The sequence below is a fragment of the Cricetulus griseus genome, chromosome X, assembly GCF_003668045.3.
Source record: "Cricetulus griseus strain 17A/GY chromosome X, alternate assembly CriGri-PICRH-1.0, whole genome shotgun sequence".
NCBI lineage: Eukaryota > Metazoa > Chordata > Mammalia > Rodentia > Cricetidae > Cricetulus > Cricetulus griseus.
In genome coordinates this window covers 47,874,591-47,897,057 of record NC_048604.1, presented here as the reverse complement: position 1 = coordinate 47,897,057, position 22,467 = coordinate 47,874,591, and the positions used below count along the sequence as shown (strand labels likewise).

At 38.2% G+C, this 22,467-nt stretch overlaps 1 pseudogene; it reads left to right on the top strand.

Annotated features, from left to right (window-relative positions):
* The first annotated feature begins 18,378 nt into the window (after nt 1–18,378).
* LOC100762971 lies at nt 18,379–19,478 on the top strand (annotated as a pseudogene).
* Nucleotides 19,479–22,467: the final 2,989 nt, after the last annotated feature.

Below are 22,467 nucleotides of genomic sequence, written 5' to 3'. Positions count from 1 at the left end.
AAGTCAAAGGGCTATTTATCACAATCAAATTTAGTTGTGAAAATATTTAGGAATGAGGGATGGTGATGCCTCCAAAGTTCCTTTATTGTACAGCGTTGCTTTGGCTCTCCTGGGTCTTTTGTTTTACCATATAGAGTTGAGAATTGTTTTTTCAAGGTCTGTGAAGAATTGTGCTGGTATTTTGATGTGGATTGCATTGAATCTGTAGATTGCTTTTGACAAGATTGCCATTTTTACTATGTTGATCCTACCTATCCAAGAACATGGGAGATCCTTCCATTTTCTGGTATCTTCTTTAATTTCTTTCTTTAAAGACTCAAAGTTCTTGCTATATATGGCTTTCACTTGTTTGGTTAGTGTTACCCCAAGATATTTTATGTTGTTTGTGGATATTGTAAAGGGTGATGTTTGTCTGACTTCTTTCTCAGCTCAATTATCATCAGTATATAGTAGGACTGCTGATTTTTTTAGTTAATCTTGTGTCTTTCCACTTTGCTTAAAGTGTTCACCAACTGTAGGAGTTCCCTGGTAAAGTTTTTTGGGTCACTTATGTAGACTACCATATCATCTGCAAACAGTGAAAGCTTGACTTCTTCCTTTCCAATTTGTATCCTTTGATCTCCTTTTGTTTTCTTATTGCTCTAGCTAGAACTTTAAGGACAATATTGAAGAAATCTGGAGAGAGTGGATAGCCTTGTCTCGTTCCTGATTTTAGAGGAATAGTTTGAGTTTCTCTCTATTTAGTTTGATGATGGCCGCTGGTTTAGTATATATCTATATCTATATCTATCTATATCTATCTATATCTATCTATATCTATATCTATATCTATATCTATCTATCTATCTATATCTATATCTATATATATATATATCTATATATATATATATATATATATATTTCGTTTTTCGAGACAGGGTTTCTCTGTGGCTTTGGAGGCTGTCCTAGAACTAGCTCTTGTAGACCAGGCTGGTCTTGAACTCACAGAGATCCACCTGCCTCTGCCTCCCAAGTGCTGGTATTAAAGGTGTGCACCACCACCTCCCAGCAATGTTGAGGTATGTTCCTGTTATCCCTGATCTCTCCAGGACCTTTATCATGAAGGGATGTTGAATTTTGCCAAAGGCTTTTCAGCACCTAGTGAGATGATCATGTGATTTTTCTTCTTCAGTTGGTTTATATGGTGGATTGCATTGATAGATTTTCATATGTTGAACCAACTCAGCATCACGGAGATGATGCCTACTTGATCTAGGTGGATGATTTTTCCGATATGTTCTTTGATTCAGTTTGCCAGTATTTTCTTGAGTATTTTTTGCATTAATGTTCATGAGAGATATTGGTCTGTAGTTCTCTTTCTTATTTGTGTCTTTTGTGGCTTGGGTACCAAGGTAATCGTAGCCTGGTAAAAAGAGTTTGACACTGAATCTTCTGCTTCTATTGTGTGGAACAATTTGAGGAGTATTGGTATTAGCTCTTCTTTGAATGTCTGGTAGAATTCTGCGCTGAAGCCATCTGGCCCTGGGATTATTTTTTTGGTTGGGAGAATTTGATGACTGCTTCTAAATTCCTTACAGATTCTAGGTCTGTTTAAGTTGCTTATCTTGATTCAATTTTGGTAAGTGATATTTGTCTAGAAAATTGTCCATTTCCTTTACATTTTTGAATTTTGTGGAGTACAGGTTTTCAAAGTATGACCTGAAAATTCTCTGTATTTCCTAAGTGTCCATTGTTATGTGCCACTTTTCATTGCTGAGTTTGTTAATTTGCATGTTCTCTTTCTGCCTTTTGGTTAGTTTAGGTAAAAGTTTGTATATCTTGTTGATTTTCTCAAATTACCAACTCCTTGTTACATTGATTCTTTGAATTGTTTTCTTTGTTTTGACTTTATTGATTTCTTCCCTCATTTTGATTATTTCCTCATGTCTACTCCATTTGTTCTAGAGATTTCACTTGTGATGTTAACTCTCTTGTGTGACTATTCTCTAGTTTCTTCATGTGAGCATTTAGAACTGTTCAAAATAAATATTGCATCAGATATTTGACCTATGATGACTGTAGAAAAGCATCAGAAATGCACCCAATATCTTTCAGGTAAGAGTGATGTATACACTTAACTGTTAAATGCAATGATGAAGTTGTATCTTCAATAAGTCCACTTTTAATCTTTTCTCCGCAGTGTAACCAAAGTGTTTTTTCTACATTTCAAATGAATTCTAATACAGCTTTCATATGTCTTCTAGAAAAAAGACAAAAACCCTAAAGTAGTCTGTCTAAGTCTTGTGTAAATCAGACACCTTCTTTTTACTTCAGCATTAATGTCCACTCTTGTGATTTAGAAATCTTTATTATAAGTCTCCATTCATATTTAATTTCTGATAGATACCAAATGAGCTAAAGGACTTAATTCTGCAGGCTGTTACAACAGGCCATTCTTTTGTGCCAGGTGAAGTGGATCATTTGTCAAATAAAAATAATGGAGCAAGTATTGCAAGTGACAATCCCAAGAAACAAAACAAAGAATGTTCAATAATTCAAAAATTGAAGCCTCAAAGATATTTAGCAACTAATAGAGAGATAAAGAAAAAATGATATTCAATATGTGTTATAACATGAATTAAATGTGAATACAATTTATTGAGTTGTCTTAGTTACTTTTCTCTTGTTACAATAAGATGCTATGAACACGGAAACTTCTACAAGAGATACTTTATTTGGGGCTTATAGTTTCAGAGGGTTTACATGACCATTATGGCAGGGAGTATGACATCAAGCAGCAGGCATAAACATGGTACCTGAGCAGTAGCTGCGAAGTAACATATTGGCTCACAAGTATAAGGCAGAGAGTTAACTGGAAATGATACGGGCATTTGAAACTTCAAAACCTTGCCCCAGTGATATATCTCCTCCAACAAGGCCATACCTCCTAATCCTTCCAAAACAGTTCCACTAACTGGCTTCCAGGTATTCAAATACATTAACCTGCAGAGTTTTGTTTTGTTTTGTTTTGTTTTGTTTTGTTTTGTTTTGTTTTGTGTGTGTGTGTGTGTGTGTGTGTGTGTGGTTCTCATTCAAACCACTACATGAGTGCAAAAAGCTAGTCACAGAAGAGCATTTACAAAAAACTTGGGTCATAGAAATTTCCTCTTTTAGTTGCATTTATGTGACATTTCCCATTTCCTTAATAAACAAGAGGAGAGAGAGAGAGAGAGAGAGAGAGAGAGAGAGAGAGAGAGAGAGAGAGAGAGAGAGAGAGAGAGAAACAGACTGGATGAAGGCAGAGAGGGAAGTGGCTGCTGATGGGTGTGATATTTCTGTATGACAACATTCTATGTTTGACCTTTAGTGGTGGCTACACAAGTATATGAATCCTAAAAGGCATTCAGTTATACAATTTAGAAACCAAAATATCATGTTTTTTGGTTATCTTTGGTTTTCGAGACAGGGTTTCTCTGTGGCTTTGGAGGCTGTCCTGGAACTAGCTCTTGTAGACCATGTAGAAAGGAAGCTGGGTATGGTATGACACACCTCTAATCCCAACAATCAGGAGGCTGAGGCAGGAGAATTGTAAGTGTGATACTATCTTGGACTATGCATCTATATGCTTTCTTAGAAACAAAGGTACATGATGGGAGATGTCCTTCTGTATGTTTATTGGTATGTTAATTTGTCCAATGGACAGGCAGGATGTAGCCAGGAAAAAAGTTTAGGTGGGGCTACTAGACTAGGAGAATTCTGGAAAGAGGAACACATAGAATGAGTTGAGAAGGAATTCCATGTTGCTACCTGGAAGGTAGGATGCCCAGACATTTTCAGATAAGCCAAGACTACATGGAGTACACAGATTAGTAGAAATGTGTTAGTAATTAAGAGAGAGCTAGGAAATAAGAAGCTAAACAATTTATAATTAATATAAACCTCTGTGTTTTCATTTGGGGCTAAACATCTTTGGGACAAGGCAGGACAGAAACTTTTGACCACAGGTACAAACAAAGACAAAAGAAAACCAAAAGCAAGGGATAAGAATGGTGGCACATGCCTTTAATACCAGCAGTCAGGAAGCAGGGACAGGTGGATGTCTATGAGTTTTTGGCTAGCTTGGTTTATGTAGAAAGTCCTAGGCTAGGCTGGTGTGAGATCCAAGCTCTGACTCCAAAATAGGAGGAGGATCATCGTAGGTAAATAGATTGAAGAGATTTTAAGGAGCCAAGGGCAGAAAAGGCAGTCTATTCTCTGGGTGAAGGCATCTAGGTAGATATCCCCTGTCAACCAACCAAGTAAACACAGCATACACAGGCCACATCTAGATGTGCTTAGGCAGATATGCATAAAAGCCACATACATTACATAGAGATAAGCACACAGGTCTATAGATGTTCACACACAGGCAGGCTGGTGAGGTATAAGCAAAATACCCAGGCCTCTAATTTCAAGTTCATATTTATACAGAATCACATATAAGTGGCATTAGACAAAATATTATATCACTATTTACTTTACGGTTCTTCAGACATACAGTGTCAGACATTTTGTACTGTTAGGCATGGCTACAGCTTCCCCTACACCCATGTCCAGTGCCAGCCATGCTTTAGTTAACTCATTCTGCATATCCACATCAGTAGTATGGTGTTTAAAATAAACTGGTCTTGATGACATTTTTTCTAGTACCAGAGCTACATAGTAAGATCCTCCTCCCACACACATACTTAAAAAAACCAAAGGTAAGAAAAAGTTCAGCAGAGGTACAAGATAAAGTTGAGTATAACCCGAGTAATCCCAGCATTTGGAATACAAACTGAAGAATAAAAACTTCATGGTTATCCTTGAATGCATACTGAGACACTGTAAAAATAAAACAACACACCATGCTAAAAATAGAGAGAAACTAAGCTTGGGCTTCAATGTGGACACCTCAGGATGATGGGTATGTGAGCTCAGGCAAACCTTTAACTATGAAACTGGAGACAATCAAACCTATATTAAGTTGTCTGGATATGATGTTTAGTGTTCGTTGTAAATATGACTGGATCTAGAATTACCTGAAAGATGATGGACCTCTGGGCATGTATGCAGGGTATTGTTTTGATTTCTTCAACTGTGGGGACAAGATTCATTTTGATTATGGGTAGGATGTTTCCCTCTGCCAGGCACCCTGGACTATATAAAGAAGAGAGACTGAGTTGAGCATTAGGAAGTACCCTTTGTTCTCAGAGTGGGATGTGATCAACTGTTTCCAGTTCCTGCTACCTTGATTCCCCCATGGTAATGGTTTGTAGATTAAACTGTAAACCAAAATAAACCCTGTCTTCCTTAAACTGTTTTTGTCAGGGTATTTTGTCAGGATAATGGGAATAGAAACCAAGACTGTGGATATTAAATGAGATAGTACACTTAAAACCCTTTGCAAATTGGTATTTCAATGTAAGCAGATATATTACTATTACTGCTTAATTATTGTTACAATGTAAAGCAGGTAGGTAAAGTATAGTATTTGACACTTATATTTTGATTCCTATTCCACAGGTCTCCTTCACAACAATCAAAAGAATTAACTTTTGGTGAATAACAACACTCACAATTATCTTAATTAGTACTGGTAATATAGATCTATTCTATTATTTTGGTTGGTATTAAGACAAGTAAGTCTCTATGTGAATCTCTGAGCAATATGTTTTAAACTAATGCAAATATTGTGAAAAGGTAATTTGTTTCAAAAAATCCATAGAAGATAATTCTAGAAAATATTTAAAAGGCAACTTTTATAATGCAAAATTAAGGAGGCAGAGATGAAGGAGGAAGGATGGATGCATCTTCCTTTATAAATCTTTGCTAAGAATCTTGGGGTAGGGAAAAAGAAAAACATCTGGAGTTGTGAAGTTTTTTGCTTCTTAAATCTAAAGGACAGCCGAAGAGCAATCTGTTGTTTGTATAGAAAAAATGCTGGTAAAAGAAGAAGAAAGTACACTTGGGGAAACATCTGCTCTGAGAAACACTTGAAAAGTAAGTGCAGGGAAACATTTGCACAACATACAAGCAGATACTGTGTTGCAGAAAAGGAGGCATAAATATATCTAACATAAGGAGGTTGAAGTCAAAATATAACAAAGTGAATATTTTCTTCTTCAGATATAATTAGCAACTATATTTAAATGCTAGACTGGAAAGGTTGACACCACTAAACGCTAATCAAAAACACTCTCTCTGGCTTATTGTAAGTTAATTTCCTGATTTGATGGTGCTATTGACTGATTTGTAGCTACATAGTCAATATCTAAAACCCATATATTAATATATACAAGAGCATATGTTGTAGATTGAATATAAAATGTCCCCATAGGTTCTTGTCTGAACATTTGACTTCCCAGTTTATGGTGCTGTTTTGAAAGATTATAGAACCTTTAGGAGGTGAAACAATGCTGGAGGAAGTATGGTGTGGGGTGGGAGATGGTTACAGGGTATTGGAAGATTTTGATATATACATCCTTGTCCTCACTTCTTGATCTCTGGTTCTTGAGTGTGGATGAAATAAGATCACCCAGATTCCTGCCCCTGCCACCATGCCCTGTATATATGTTTTCCCTTCCATTGTGTGATCTGTCTTACTTTCCTTTTCATAGATCTTTGAAAGCATATGACCAATGGCAACTTGGAGAAGAAACCTTTTTTTTTCTTTTTTGGCTTACACATTCCATCAGAGTTCATAATTGAGGATGTCACAGAAGAAACTCAATCAAGAGCTGAGGTAGGAACCATGGAAGACAGATGCTTACTGACTTGTTCCCCAGGCTCATGTTCAGCTAGCTGTCTTGTACCTCCCAGCCATACCTGTTCAGGAGTGAGACACCTCACAGTTGCCTGGCCTTCACATATCAATCAAAAATCAAGAAAACACCCCAGAGACATCTCTACAGGACAATTTGATGAATTCCATCCCTCAGTTGAGGTTCTTTCTTCGTAGATATGTCTAGGTTTTTGTCAAGTTCATGAACCTAGCCAGCACAGACTCTATCCCTCTGGAACAGCAAATGAAACAAACCCTTTAGTCTCTAAGAATAGTAGAGAGGGAGGAGTGATGAGCAAAGGGGTCAAGACCATGCTGGAGAAACCCACAGAAACAGCTGACCTAAGCAAGTGGGAGCTAATGGACCCCAGTCTGACAGCCGGGGAACCAGCATAGGACAGAACCAGGCCCCCAAACGTGTATATCAGTTAGGAGACATGGGCAGTCTATAGGGCCTCTGGCAGTGGAACCAGTATTTATCCCTAGTGTACAAATGGACTTTGGCAGCCCATTCCCCCTTGGAAGGAAACGCTTTCAGCCTAGAGACACAGGAGAGTGCCTAGACCCTGCCCCAAATCATGTGACAGGCTTTGGTGATCCCCCATGGAAGGCCTCACCCTCCCTGGGGAGTGGATGGGCGTGGGATGGTTGGGTTGGTGGAGACATGGGAGGAGAGGGAGATGCAACTGGGATTGATATGTAAAATAATATTGTTTCTAATTTAAATAAAAATTTATAATTATATAAAAAAGAATTTTGTCCTGTCATAGCAATGGAAAGGAAACTGATACACCATAGAAATTGTTTCTGACCTATCAACTAAAACATATGAAAATGGACTGTTCTAGAAGGTGGAAATCAATAGAGATAAGAAACTTGATATTGAATTAAGTAATCCTGGTCACACCAACTGACTAAATTGTTTGTTTTAGTCTGGAAGCACACAAAGCACCTTACACATTAGAAAATTGAAAAAGCTCATCTAAAAGCATGGGTACTGTTTTTCTTGAATAATTAGTCCCTCAGACTGACCTTAACAAAAGGCGCCCTGAATTTCTGAATGGCAAATTATTGGGTGGACCTGAGCATTGGCTTCATGATTTAGCTACAACCTATGTTCTTATGTCTACTACAGACCATTCAAATGCACATGAATCCTTCTGGTTATCAAAAGACATGCCAAAGTGGAAGAGAAAAAAGAAACATCTGTGAGGCCTCAACATTATATAAGAACTATAGGCAATTAAAGAAAGCTTAGAGAGGGACAACTAATCTTCCCTAGGGAAGAACACACCAATTGGTTATCCATTACCAAATGGTCATCCCTGAAAGCAGACATACAAGTACCAACACTGAGCAAGTTGTATTTAAGAATACACACACACACACACACACAGAGAGAGAGACAGAGACAGAGACAGAGACAGAGACAGAGACAGAGAGAGAGAGAGAGAGAGAGAGAGAGAGAGAGAGAGAGAGCTCTGAGATGTAAGTTGTGCCAATCTGAGATTTTCCTCATTCCTTCTCCTTAAGATATTCGAAAACTCAGGAGCACATGCCATTCATGTGTTTAAATGAATGAAGCAGAAAAGCAGAGCCAGAGCTGGAATGGGTTTACTCTCTGCATTTCTATGAGGAACTGGATGAGTTGTTGCAATGCACGGGATGTACTTTTGGGAACATTAGGAGAGTTACACTAACATGGAATAAAAAGATTAATTCTTGAATTTGGGTCTGGCAAGGCTCAGTCAAAAATTCAAAGGCCCAGATTTTCAACAAATGCAAATATCCCAAAATGAAAGGATGGGTAAGATGCATATTTTCCCACAGTCACCCTGGTTTCTAAACATTTCTCATGAAGTCTGTTCTAATCTGTACTGTATGGTGTGAATTTGTCTCATGCATTATTGCATGATGTTTGACAGTCACTTGCAAACCCATGCTGCATGGTGAAAGGTGGTGATAGATGATGCAAAAGGCTTCTTTGGGCTCAGAGACTTCAGTGAAAGCTGTGAAGAAGCTATCACACCTAAGAAACAGAGGCATGAAGTGTGCCCTGGAAGAGGATCACTGGAGACTCTCCAGAGCTGAAACTGAATATCAGAGAGAGGCAAAAGGAACAGAACACATGGGTGGCAAAATATATTTGTTGGAGGATCTGATTCAAACCATTGGCTCTTGCAATTTTAATAAGAGCTTTATGCCTAGAAGCAATAACAGAGCAATGAATAAAATATTATTTACATGCCAAATACATTTGTCATTAATGAAGTATATCATCCCAAAGATATTAACTAATATGACATTAGGAAGATTGAGCCTGGACAGGAATTTCTGAATTCTAGAAAATGGAGTTCATGACATAAAGATTTTTCACTGTTTCCTGAACAAAACAAAAAAAGAGAAAAAAAAACCATAATTTTAGAAGCAGGTGAAATGCATTCTTTCATCATGTTGAACTTCAATTTGTAATTTTCTCAAATCAAGTTTGTTTGTGACACATGTAATGTTTTCAACAAGTTTATATATGCAAGACTGTGCTTAACAGAGAGAAATATCATTTATAAGCCTGAGGATGATATTATACATTTGTTAAAATTTCCAAAATATGGTGGGAGAGTTGGCTCAGAGGTTAAGAACACCCACACCAACTGGTTCACAAACACCTCTAACTTCAGCTCCAGGGGTTCTGACACCTCTGGCCTCTGTGGATACCTACACTCAATGCATATACCCACAGCCAGACACTCATTTTTATCTGTGGAAGTATCTTTTTTTTAATGCCAGTTAATTGCTAACATTATAGAGCAGAGACAACTATGCATACACATAATTGCAAACAAAACTTCAATAGATACAAGGATAATTTCATGGATCACGAACAGTGTATATACATGTATAAATATGTATGTGCATATGTATGTATATAATTTTATACAACACCAAGAAAATTAGAAAATTTCTACAAGTTAGTGAAAAGAGAAACAACTTAGACAGACTTTGTATCTATTGCACAACAGAAGATTGATTTATTTGTCTTGAATTTACTAGGGACAGCCTGTAGACATGGTTTACTATTCTAAAGCAATACAACAGTCCAACTGCATATCCTATCCTGTGACAGCCCAAGACAGATTCTCTGTAGGTTGTATCTGAAAGGCTGGTAGAAATAGTGGGTGATTTGTTTTTCAAAGACAATTAAATTTCCAGCACATTGTGAATATTCTAATACAAAATGAAAACAAACCAACACCATGTATGAAATATTTGAGAGCATGAGGAACACGAAGAAACAGAACTTGGGAATTATTTAAGTATTCGTTTTCACTTCTCTATGTTTCATTACCTTTTTGGAAATACATAAACGGATAGGACATAGAGATATTGCTAATGAAAACCTAAGGGACCAAAGCAAGTCATGTATAGGAGTCACAGAGATTTTTATAAAGGTGGAGTTAAAGTGACAAGTGTTAATTAAAAGAAGGAAGCTGGAAAAGTCAGTTTCTTTCTGGTACAAAAATAAGTTGGGTTGTTATTTAAAAAGTACCCAAAACATTGATTGACCTGAAACATTGATTTAGAGCTGGTTGCCTCAAGCAAATAGTTTTTCTAAGTCTCTCCTGGGTAGTTGGGCTAACTTTAGAAAACAAAATTGGCATATCTGAAAGGTAGAAAACTCTTTAAACTTGTTGTCTATTGTTGTTGTTGCTATTGTTGTTGTTGCTATTGTTGTTGTTGTTGTTGTTGTTATTTAGGATTGCTAAATTCTGTCTCAATTTTGATCCAGGCAATCAGACCTGTTAATTTTGTACTCACCTTTTTAAGGGACTTATTTTCTTTGGACTTATGCTTATGTGTCTGTATGGGGGATATTTATGAGAGTGCACATTCCCAGGGAGGCCAGAAGAAGACTTTGTTCCTCTGGAGCTGGAGTTACTTTGATCCACCTAAAATGGGTGGTGGGAGCCAAAGTTGTTTTCTGGAACAGCAATCTGTCATCTTAGCTGATGAGACATGTCTCCAACCCCCTCATTCTCAGCTTTCAAAGAGGTATCTTATTACCTTAACACTTGGAAAGTTCTAAAACTGAGTAACATCATACAGGTAGTAAATATTTTAGCTGTACCAACTAAGTTTGTTAGTAAATAAATTCCTAACTCTTTTCTTCTGAGTAATCTTACCACGAGAAAATGCTTGTGTTTTAGAGGTGAGATGTGAATCTAGATTCACAGACTTTTCAATGCAGATTAGGATTTATTTACAGCCAAATAGCCTTTAGAATTCAGCTTCTACTTGCTAACATAATTATATACTATGAGCACTAGTTAGAATTTAGCTCAGACTTCCTAAGCATACTGAATATATTCAACTCATTGCATTGCAGCCTGTCAACAATAATTTTCACACAAGTAAATTAATTCTTTTTATCCAAGTATGAAGGAAGTCATATAGTACTTGTCTTTATGAAAATAGAATAAATAGGCATTTGGATTATTTAAAATGTCATTATGAAATATTATAAAACAGTCTTACTGAAGACTATACATTGTCATAATCAAAGATTTATGATGCTTTGCCAATGGCTTTATGGAGATATTTACCTGCCATAAAATTCTAAAGGGCATAATTCAATAGATCTTTATTATATTCTGGGTTATATAACCAGCATTTCAGTTAATTACAGAACACATTCACCACCACCACCCCAAATCTCTAACAATTTAGGTATGATCCCTTAGCCCTCCAATATATCCAGTTCATCACAGGCAACCAGTAATTTATGGTTTTGTCTCTATAGATTCATTTTTATGGAGATTTAATGTAAATGGAATCATACATATGCAGTCTCTTTTTTATTTCTTTCTTCTCCTGTTTTCAAAATTTTATTTCCTGTTTTCAAAACTCATCTATGTTGTAGCCTGTATTCATTGCTTGTTTAGGCAAGGACTTTTTCCCCTGTAAGCTTTTGCCTCATGTTATTCATTCACATGTTGATCGATATTTGAGTTGCTTTCACCTTTGACTAGTATGAGTGATGCTGGTCGTGACTGTTCATTACAAGTATTTGCATGGACATATGAATTCCATTTTCCTGGTATGTACCTAAGAATAGAATTAATGGATCATATGGAAACTTAAGTGTCACTTTTGAGGATCTAACAGACTGTTTTCATAGCAGTTGTTCTATTTTACATTCCCACCAACAGTGTATGATAGTTCCAATTTCTCGGTATCCATGTCAACACTTGTTATTTTCCTCTTTCAGTATAGACAGCCTAATGAATGTGAAGTAGCTCTTTGGGCCTTTGATTTGCATTCCTTTACTAATGTTGAACAGCATCACTGCATAGATTTATATATATGTTTATTTTTCCATTTTATTATTGAGTTGATTTACAATATTGAGTCATTTGAATACTCTGAATATAAATTCGATATTTTTACCACACACAATTTGTAACTTTTATTTTCTGTTATATTGTTTATACACATGTGTGAGTACATGTGCATGCATTCACAAGGAGGACAGAAGAACACATGCCAGCTTTATCAATTTCCACATTATTAACTTGCTAGGCAGTATCTCTCACACTGAACCTAGCAATAGGATTTCATCCAGCAAACCCCAGCAATCTTCCTACCTCCCCTGTCCAGTGCTGGTGTTATATATGCTAGAGAACTGAAATAGAGGCTTCATGCTAAATCCCCAATAGATAATATATACCTTGCACTCTCCTTAGCTCCAAACACTTTAATACGTTTTATCTTTCTTATATTCTTGGGATTTACATTTGAAAAACAGATAGTTCTAATCCTCCTCTCCTTTTGCAATCTTTTAATAATTTCTGTTTGCAGTTCAACAAAGTAAACCCAGGGCCTTGTACATGTTAATTCTGTGCTCTATCACTGAATATATCCCCAGCACACACTTTGAATTCTGCAGAATACTAGTCATATGCATTTGGCTTTTGTTTCTTGGGATTCTGTATACACATGGGAAAAAAATCTATTGGTAGGCAGGAGGGGTGATGATGGCTCATCAGTTAAGAGCACTTGGCTGCTCTTCCAGAGGACCTGGATTTGATTCCCAGCACCCATATGGTGGCTCACAGCTGTTTATAACTCCAGTTCCAGGTGATTTGACCCCTCTTCTGGACTCTGCGGTTACGATGTATGCAAGTGTTGCAGACACATGCGTGTAGACAAAACCTCCATACATATCAGATAACAAAACAATAACTTTTAGAAAAATCCACTGGCTAAGCCATGGCCATGAATATTTACATGTGTGTTTTTGTAAAATATTTTATGTCTTTACAGCCCACATTAAAGTACTCTAGAATAATAGTTTTATCTATTATTCAGATAGACATATAAGGAATATTTTGAGATTGTAATTGCATTTCTCCCTTTCTATTTCTTCCTTCAAATCTTCCTATACACCACACAATTCTAACTTTCAAATCCATGGCCTCTTTTATCACTGATTGTATATATATATATATTATATATATATATATATATATATATATATGTGTGTGTGTGTGTGTGTGTGTGTGTGTGTGTGTGTATGTGTGTATTTGTTGTATATATGTGTATATATACACATGCACACATATGTATATATACACCAATATACATATATATGCACATATATGTATTTAGTGTATTTTGGTCAATAAATATTTCCTGCTCAAAAGTAAATTTACTGGCACATAGAACACATAGATATTGATCAACACACATATAGTTATATATGGTTTGAACCCTCAGAAAATGTAAGCCAAAGTAAAGCCTTCCTCTTTAAATTGCTATTTCTCTCACTGTCTCTGTTTCTGTCTCTATCTCTTTCTCTCATTGCTCTCTATCTCTGTCTCTCTCACTGATTTTTTATTTATTGTCGTATTTTCATACTGTATTATTGTAAATTGCCTCATTTGCTCCACTACCTAACTGGGCAGCATCTTATTCATTCTCCTCTGAATAGTCACTACACACACATACACACACACACACACACACACACACACACACACACACACACACACAGTCTACATTCTAGAATGCGAGGACACATGAGTTCAAACACTCGAATACATAATAACTATATATTATATATATATATATATATATATATATATATATATATGAATTCCATGCATGATAGCATGGATGATCCTTGCCAATATGTAAAAGGAAGAAGGAATTAAAAATTTGATATAAACAAAAAGAATACACATGTTTATAGAAGAGAAATGATAAATATTTGTTGGCAGATATAAAGTAGATGATAGGTGAGGGAAGGATCTGAACATATAGAACCATTATCTAGTCATCGATCTATCACCCAGCCACTCATTTATGTATCCTACTTTTATTTTTCTAAAGAAGTAATGGTCAATTCAAGAAAATCAAGTGTCCTTAGTACACTCAGTTGTACAATTGAAGTATAACTTTTTATTTAAACATGCCAGATCTTCTTGTGGAAAGTAAATAAATCCAAATCTGAGGCAGAAAATAAAAATATAAAAGAAAAAGCCTAGTACATCTTGAGATGACAGATGGAAAAAAAGGTTATCTGTGATTAGGTAGGTTATTTTTAAAAAAAGATTTAAAGACAAAATAAAGAAGACCCAATTGCCAAAACAAGAAAATTTCAGTTTCAATAAGAGTATAGATTGCAAAACATTAAAATACAAGTATGTTTAATCCTTTGAGATTTTAATTTCATTATACAGAAAACTACTGAGGGTGACGGAGATGTGATTTAATATATTGAAACAGGAGTAGCTAAACTGAATAAATCGTGAATTCATATTTTGTGAACCTTACCAACTAATAATTACAAATTAGGTGAATGTTTTCTAAATTAAACAGATACATAGAGAAAGGGTAGATAGATGTATTACTTACTTTCCCTTTGCTCTGATCATGTTTTCAACATAAAAAGGCAAGCTTCTTCTAGCTCATGGTTGAGATTTCATTTCATTGTGGCAATGAAAGAATCATGGTAGAATTGGCTCATTGCTGACATAGCAAGAGCACCAGCCTTTAACAGACATTGGACCACAGTCAGAAAAGAGAAAGAATAATGGTGCTAGACATTTGGCTTTCTTATTTTTCCCTTTTCATGTCAGTCATGGACTCCAGTACATTGGGTGGTGCTGCCCACATTTAGTGTGGATTTTCTTTGTTATTTAAACCTCTATTGAAACAAAGTTGAAGACATTCCTAGAGACATGTCTCCTAGGGGATTCCAAATCCAGTCAACTTGGCAGAGAATTGTTAATAATCAAAGGGAGGTAAATGAAAAAGGAAAAGAATCAACAAGCCCCCAAACAAATAGAGTTTGCTTCCCTCCTGATAAAAGAATCCAATATAGACTTTACTATCTGTGAAGAGTTGAATATGGGTTTGATCAATCTCTGGATCTATCTGATAATTTTTAAAGAATAACAGTGCATGGGGAATGTTTTGGACAACATCATGAGATTAATCTACAAATTTAAAGTCTACATAGTTTTAGTAGTTCAGAATCTTCACCAAATAAATTGTGAGGGGAGAAAAAAAGACTAGCAGACATGTTACTTATGATACATCTTAAAACTTGCTAAGCCTATATTGTACTATACTACTCTAGTGATGCACATTTGAGTAACAAAAGCACCCAGAAGAGAAAAACAGTGGCAACTATAAACGACATAGTGAACTAGGCATAGCAGTACATGCTTGTAATCTTACCACTTCCAATGAGGGAGAAGGATGAAGAATTCCAGAACAACTAGGTGTACAGTGAGACTATGCCTCTAACCAAAATGAGAAAGTGCCCGAGTAGTAATCATTTTTAAAATTCAAATAGGGGTTATAAGATAAAATGGGACACAGAGATAGACTTGTTAGCTAACTGACATGTCTAAATGCTGGTTAGATGATTATTGCTTTATACTATACATGTCTTTACTATAGCCATGCTTCATAAACCTGACACCTAGGTTTCTTAGATTTGTCACCAGTTCAAAACTAGTTTAATGAGTTCTAGGTCAGCCTATGCTGCAAATCACAAATTTGTTTAAAAAAAAACCACAGAAAAATCAATTAAAATTAGAAAAAGCATAACCTTTAAAAAGTTTTGTTTTATATCCATGCCCCTCTCCATGCAGTTCTGCCTAGGTCTGGCTAGCCTTGTAGCGTCCTCAAGGCTCTGGATGGTGGAAACACATCCATGGGCACACCTGCCTGGCACCTTGTAGCACCACACAGGTGGACACCATAATGTTAAGAAAATATATGGTGGAGGAATGGGAGAGAAAGAGGAGGAGGATGGTTCAGGGCCTGTTGAAAGAGGCAGCCAGGAAGATATGAAGACAGTGAGGAGTAGGCTGATGGGGGAACCCTGATTGCAACCTGGGGCCATGGTGAAGGCAGTGAGGAGCAGGCTGATGGGGGCGGTCTGCTTGCCACCCAAGGCCATGATGACATCTTAACAGGCTTCTGCTAAGGGCCATGTCTGTGTCCCTGGTCCTACAGTAGATGATCTATGCTGATGCCTTTGGTTCCTGTTGCCATCGAGGGTCATGCTGATTCCAGTGGTCTTGAACTCCACCTGGGGCCATGTTGGGGTTCAGGGACCACGCTGCTGGTGGAGGAACCATGCCAGTCTGGGTGGCATTTGTTGCCATCTGGGGTCACAGTGACAATCAGGCCCTGGCTGCTGCAGATGCCCATGTCTGAGTCCATGGCACTACAACAGCCAGAGGTCTATGTTGATATCCAGAGGTCACATGAAGCTTAGGGTCTGTTCCACATCCTGTAGTCTTGATGGTGTCAGAGGTCCATGTTGATGTCAGAACCATTCTGATCTGAGTGGCTGGGCTACCACCTGGAGCTAGGATGCCACTCAAACTAAACTGTTGCCTGTAAGTATGCAAGAGTCCATGGTCCAGCTGCAGTTGGCCTCTGTGAAGTCTGTGGCCCAAGTTGCCACTAGGGCCTTCACAGAGTCCCATGATCTGGGGTGTACCCTCAGGCCTTGTTGGAGTCTGGGGGCCATGCTGCAGTAGGTGCCATACGGATCTGGGAGGCCTGTACTGCCACCCGGGCCATGGTGTCATTCAGGCCCACTTGGCTGCTAAGGGCCATGTCTGAGTCTGTGGCCCTATAGGGACCAGGGGCTGGATTAACCTTCATGGCTCCTGTTGTCACTGAGGGCCATGAAGATGCCCAGAATCAGCACAGTCACCCAGGTTGGTGCCAAGGGCCATGATGCATGCAGATCTGACTGGCCTGTGCTATTACTCAATGCCATGGTGGGGCCTGGGCTGGAGATACAGTTGAGGAGCATGTCTAGGTCTGTGGCCCTACTACAGCCAGGGTCTGTGCTGATGATGTTTGAGGTTCCTGTTACCACTGAAGGCTCTGCAGATACCCGAGATCAGGAGCCATGTTGGTATCTGAAGGCCACACTGCCACTGGGATCCATTGCAGATATGAGTGGCTTGCACCGCCCCCTGAGGCAATGATGACATTCTGACCCTGCTACCACTGAGAACAGTGTCTGGATCTGTGGTACTACTATGGGTGGGGTCTATGAAGTTCAAGTCCTATAATGCCACCAAAGGTTACATAGAATCCCAGTGTTGGGGCCACAACATGTGACCTTGTTGGTGTCTGGGGTCATGGTGCCACCAGAGCTATCTTGACCTGAGAAGCCAATGCTTCCTTCCTCCCAGAGCCAGGATGTGGTCCAGGCCCAAGTTGCTGCTGAGGGTCATATCTGGGTCCATGATCCCAGTTGAGTTGCAGTCTGAGTTGATGTCTGTGGCCCATGTCACATCAGAGGTGCTTTGGAACGATGAGAGATGAAATCAGAGGTCCATCCCCACCTTTTGCTGTCCCAGGGTTTGTTGGCCTTGCCTCTAACTGGACACTGTAGCAGGAGAGCTGGCCCCAATACTCACTGGAGAGCTGGCATCTTCACTTGGGAAAGATGGACCTACCTCTCACCACTGGTGAGAGTAAACTGACACTGAAGGCATAGTATAGGGGAGCTAACTTAGGTTGGCCCACACTAGCATCTCCCCTACCTAGGACCTGCTGGAGCTCATGAAGAGAATGGACTGGGGAACACTAACCCCAGAATTTCTAAGACTCTGGGAAGCCACGGGATATCTCAGAGGAGTTTCAGTGAGGATCCAGTGATGGCTGTGTACCATCAAGAAAACAGAGACCTTGAACCAGACCTATGACTTGTTGTAATGAACATTTGCTAGTAAAGCTTATAGGACAAAGGGCAGTACTATATGACACACAATGAATCCCCCAAAGCCACCAAGATGAATGAAGAGGTGTTGGAGAGGTAAGCAGGAAAGGAGAATAAAAAAGGATTTTGTTTTGTTTTGTTCTCATCTTGTTTGTTTGTTTGCTTGTTTTGTTTTCTTTTGTGGGGTGGGGGGACTCCCAAAAGTGTAATTTTTAATGAAAGCCATGTCATATAAAGGAGTGATAAAGTTAATTCTTAAAAAGATGTCCGCATCCACCCCTGAGCACAGTCCTCTCTCAGCTCATTCTTTGCTGTTCCACACCCCCACCGATTCGCCATGGATGACGATATCGCTGAGCTTGTCCACAATGGCTCCGGCATGTGCAAAGCCAGCTTCTCGGCTGACAATGATCCCTGGGCCATCTTTACCTCCATCGTGGGCTGCCCGAGGCACCAGGATGTGATGGTGAGCATGGTTCAGAAGGACTCCTAAATGGGTGACGAGGCCCAGATTAAGAGAGGTATTTTGACCCTAAAGTACCCCCATTGAACTCGGCATTGTCACCAACTGGGACAATATGGAGAAGATCTGGCATCACACCTTCTACAACAAGCTGTGTGTGGTCCCCAAGGAGCACCCTGTGCTGCTCACCGAGGCCCCACTGAACCCCAAGACCAACCGTGAAAAGATGATCCAGATCATATTTGAGACCTTCAACACCCCAGCCAGGTATGTAGCCATTCAGGTCTTGCTGTCCCTATATGCTTCTGGTCGTACCACTGGCATTGTATGGATTCCAGAGATATGGTTACACACACTGTGCCCATCTATGAGGGCTACACTCTCCCTCATGCCACCCTGTGTCTGAACATGGCTAGCCGTCACCGACAGCCTACCTCATGAAGATCCTGACCGAGCATAGCTACAGCTTCACCACAACAGGCACGAGGGAAATGGTGTGTGACATCAAAGAGAAGCTGTGCTATGTTGCCCTGGACTTCAAGCAAGAGATGGCCACTGCTGCATCCTCTTCCTCTCTGGAGTAGAGCTATGAGCTTCCTGATGACCAAGTCATCACTAAGAAAGGCTCTTTTCCAGCCTTCCTTCCTGTATATGGAATCCTGTGGCATCCACGAAACTACATTCAATTTTATCATGAAATATGACATAGACATCTGCAAAGTCCTCTATGCCAACGCAGTGCTGTCTGGTGGCACCACCATGTACCCAGGCACTGCTGACCAGATGCAGAAGATATCACTGCTCTGGCTCTCAGCACCATGAAAATCAAGATCATTGTTCCTCCTGAGCTCAAGTACTCTGTGTGGATCGGTGGCTCCATCTTGGCCTCACTGTCCATCTTCCAGCAGATATGGATCTGCGAAGAGGAAGAAAATAAGTCCATCCCCTCCATCGGCCACTGCAAATGCTTCTAGGCAGACTGTTACTGAGCTGTGTTTTACACCCTTTTTTGACAAAACCTAATTTGAGCAGAATAAAAAAAAATGAGACAACATTGACATGGCTTTATTTGTTGTTATTTTGTTGTGTTTTGGGGGATTTTAAAATTTTTAAAAAAGGTTGTTTTGTTTGTTAGTTTTGTTTTGGTGCTTTTAACTTGGGATTTAAAAACTGGAACGGTGAAGGCAACAGCAGTCGGCAGGAGCAAGCATCCCCCAAAGTTCTACAATGTGGCTGAGGACTTTGATTGTATATTGGTTTTTCTTTTTTAAGTCATTCCAAGTACCCATGAGATGGCTACAGAGAGTCCCTCACCCTCCCAAAAGCCACCCCCATTAACAACAGGAGGATGGCTCAATCCATGCCTTGAGTCCACACCAGGGAGGTGACAGGATTGCTTCTCTGTAAATTATGTACTGCATTTTTAAAATCTTCCCTCTACTTCTTTTTTGGTTTGTTTTAATTTTTGAATGATCAGCCATCATGGCCTCCCTTTTTTGTCCCCCCAACTTGATGAATGAAGGCTTTGGTCTGCCTGGGAGTGGATTGAGGTGTTGAGGCAGCCTGAGCTTGCCTGTACACTAACTTGAGACCAGTTTAATAAAGTGCACATCTTACAAAAAAAAGGACAAACAGAAGTTTTGATTAATGGCTAGAAGAAAAAGTTGAACTGGCCCTTTGGAAATAGGAAAATGATCTCATATAGAACATAATGCAACAAGATGGATAAATATATGAATATATGTAAATGAATATTAACTTTCATTATTGTTGCTATTCACATCAAATTAACACAAATTAGAAACAGTTGAGTAGGGAGTCCCACAGGTGGAAGTGTCCTGGTTGCCTTCACTGATGTAGTAAGGCTCACCATGATTGTGGGCAGCATCTTCGGTAGAACCCCATATGAAAAGTATGCCAGAAGGAATATCATCTTACATTTTGGATGCTTAGCCTTCCTTTTGCCAACAGTTGCTGCTTCTGATGATTGCTTCACTGGTAGCAAAACCAGTGGATTGCCCAGAATCTTGTGGGCTTCTAGTGTCAGATTGGGATGACTGAAGCAACTCACCCTATAGACTGAGCTGTTGCCCCCTTCCCCCCAGTAAGAGAAAGCTGTTGTGCAATTACTCAGAATGTTGAGGCACTCAGCCTCAAGCATGAGCAACCACTGGGGTTCTCAGTTCTTGGGTTTGATTTGGAATTAATAAATTCTGGAACATATATATATAATATATATATATATATATATATATATGTGTGTGTGTGTGTGTGTGTGTGTGTGTGTGTGTGTGTGTGTGTGACACACATATCCTCTTGGTTCTGTTCCTCTAGGACATTTACTAAACAAGTTGATATGATATTATGAAGAATAAAGATGCAAATATAAGTGGACTTCAGTGGTTTTCATTTTCAATACGTATTATGAAGTGGTAATAATTTAATTTCTTTAAAATATGAAGGGAATGTAGACATATTCTTTAGATAATTATAAGAAGAATATAATGTATAACTCTTAAGCTACTACCCAGGCTATGAAAGCTTAAAACTACTACAAAGAAAGTCTCAGTGTATTTCAATGTATTAAGTCATTCTAGGTTAATTAACAGTCCATAACTGAAAAAGGCCAATCTCAATAAAAACAATCAATAATTATTAAAATTCTATTTGTAGAAAGATAGAAAAGTATTTTAAAATATTCATTAATGAAGAAGAAAAATCAAAGCAGGTGATATAAAGACAACAAAGGAATTGATAATAATAATGTTAGGACAAAATGAAGGCTGAAGGAGACTGTTAAATAAATGCCTAAGTGGAAATTAATTTCCTAAAGTTCACTGGATAGAAAAGTAGAATAACAAATTAATCAAACTTCTATTTCAAGAACCTGGATATAAATTCTAGCAGCAAAAAAGCAAGTAAAAACATGAATGAAAGTCTGTGAATTAGAAAGCATCTCAAAGAGAAAATACTAAAGTGGGAATTGGTGCCTTAAAACATTAATATGTATGATGAATCTCTAGAATGCCTGATCAAGAAAATAAAAAGGAGAGCAAAGGGCATCATTATGGATTCTGTGGACATTACAAGACAATGAGAGGTCATTAGAACAACTTTATGCAGATTCTTCTCACAATTTGCCTGTACAGAGTATTCTCCCAAAACATGAGCTACCATAACTGACAGATGATATTAAAAATCCTTATGACCCAACTTCTTTTTTAAAAGTGTCTGTATTAGTGTTTCACACATAAGTGTTTGTAGGGACACACACATATGATCACAGAAACAGATGTACATAGATGCACATGCTCATAGTGCCAAATAGCTTCATTAATAAATTTATACAAATATTTAAGAAAATAGAATAAATTTTACGCAAATGCTTTATAAAATAAAAGAAGATGAAGACTAACATAACTTATGGGTGGCGAGAGATGTGTCAGTGGGTAAAGTCTTATGGAGTGTATGCCTCACGACCTTAGTTTGTTCCCCATAACACAGAGTGAATGGAAAGAATTGTCTGAAATATAGTTGGATACACACATACATACTCATACTAATACTAAATAAAGTAAACATTTTAAAAGAAATAATATTAACAATTTTAAAATCTTATTTGAATGTGGCAGGATTTTTCACAGATCAGTCTGCCCCACTCACCTAGATGCAGAACTAGTCAAGTATTAGTAGATTAAATTCATGACTACATAAAGAGAATAATCTACTATATTCATTTGAAGATTGTCTTAGTACCTCATGATTGATTAGTATTAGTCAGCTACAGTAAAATAAATGTTCTCTCGTCATTGATTACTTTGATTGACAAATACAAAATGTTTGAAATAATTCAGCACTTACTTATGCTAAAACTCCAGGCAAATTCAAAACCAAAAGGAAGTGTCTACTATATAAAGAACGTGTGTAAATGATCTACTGCTGATGTAGAGAGTCACCACATCT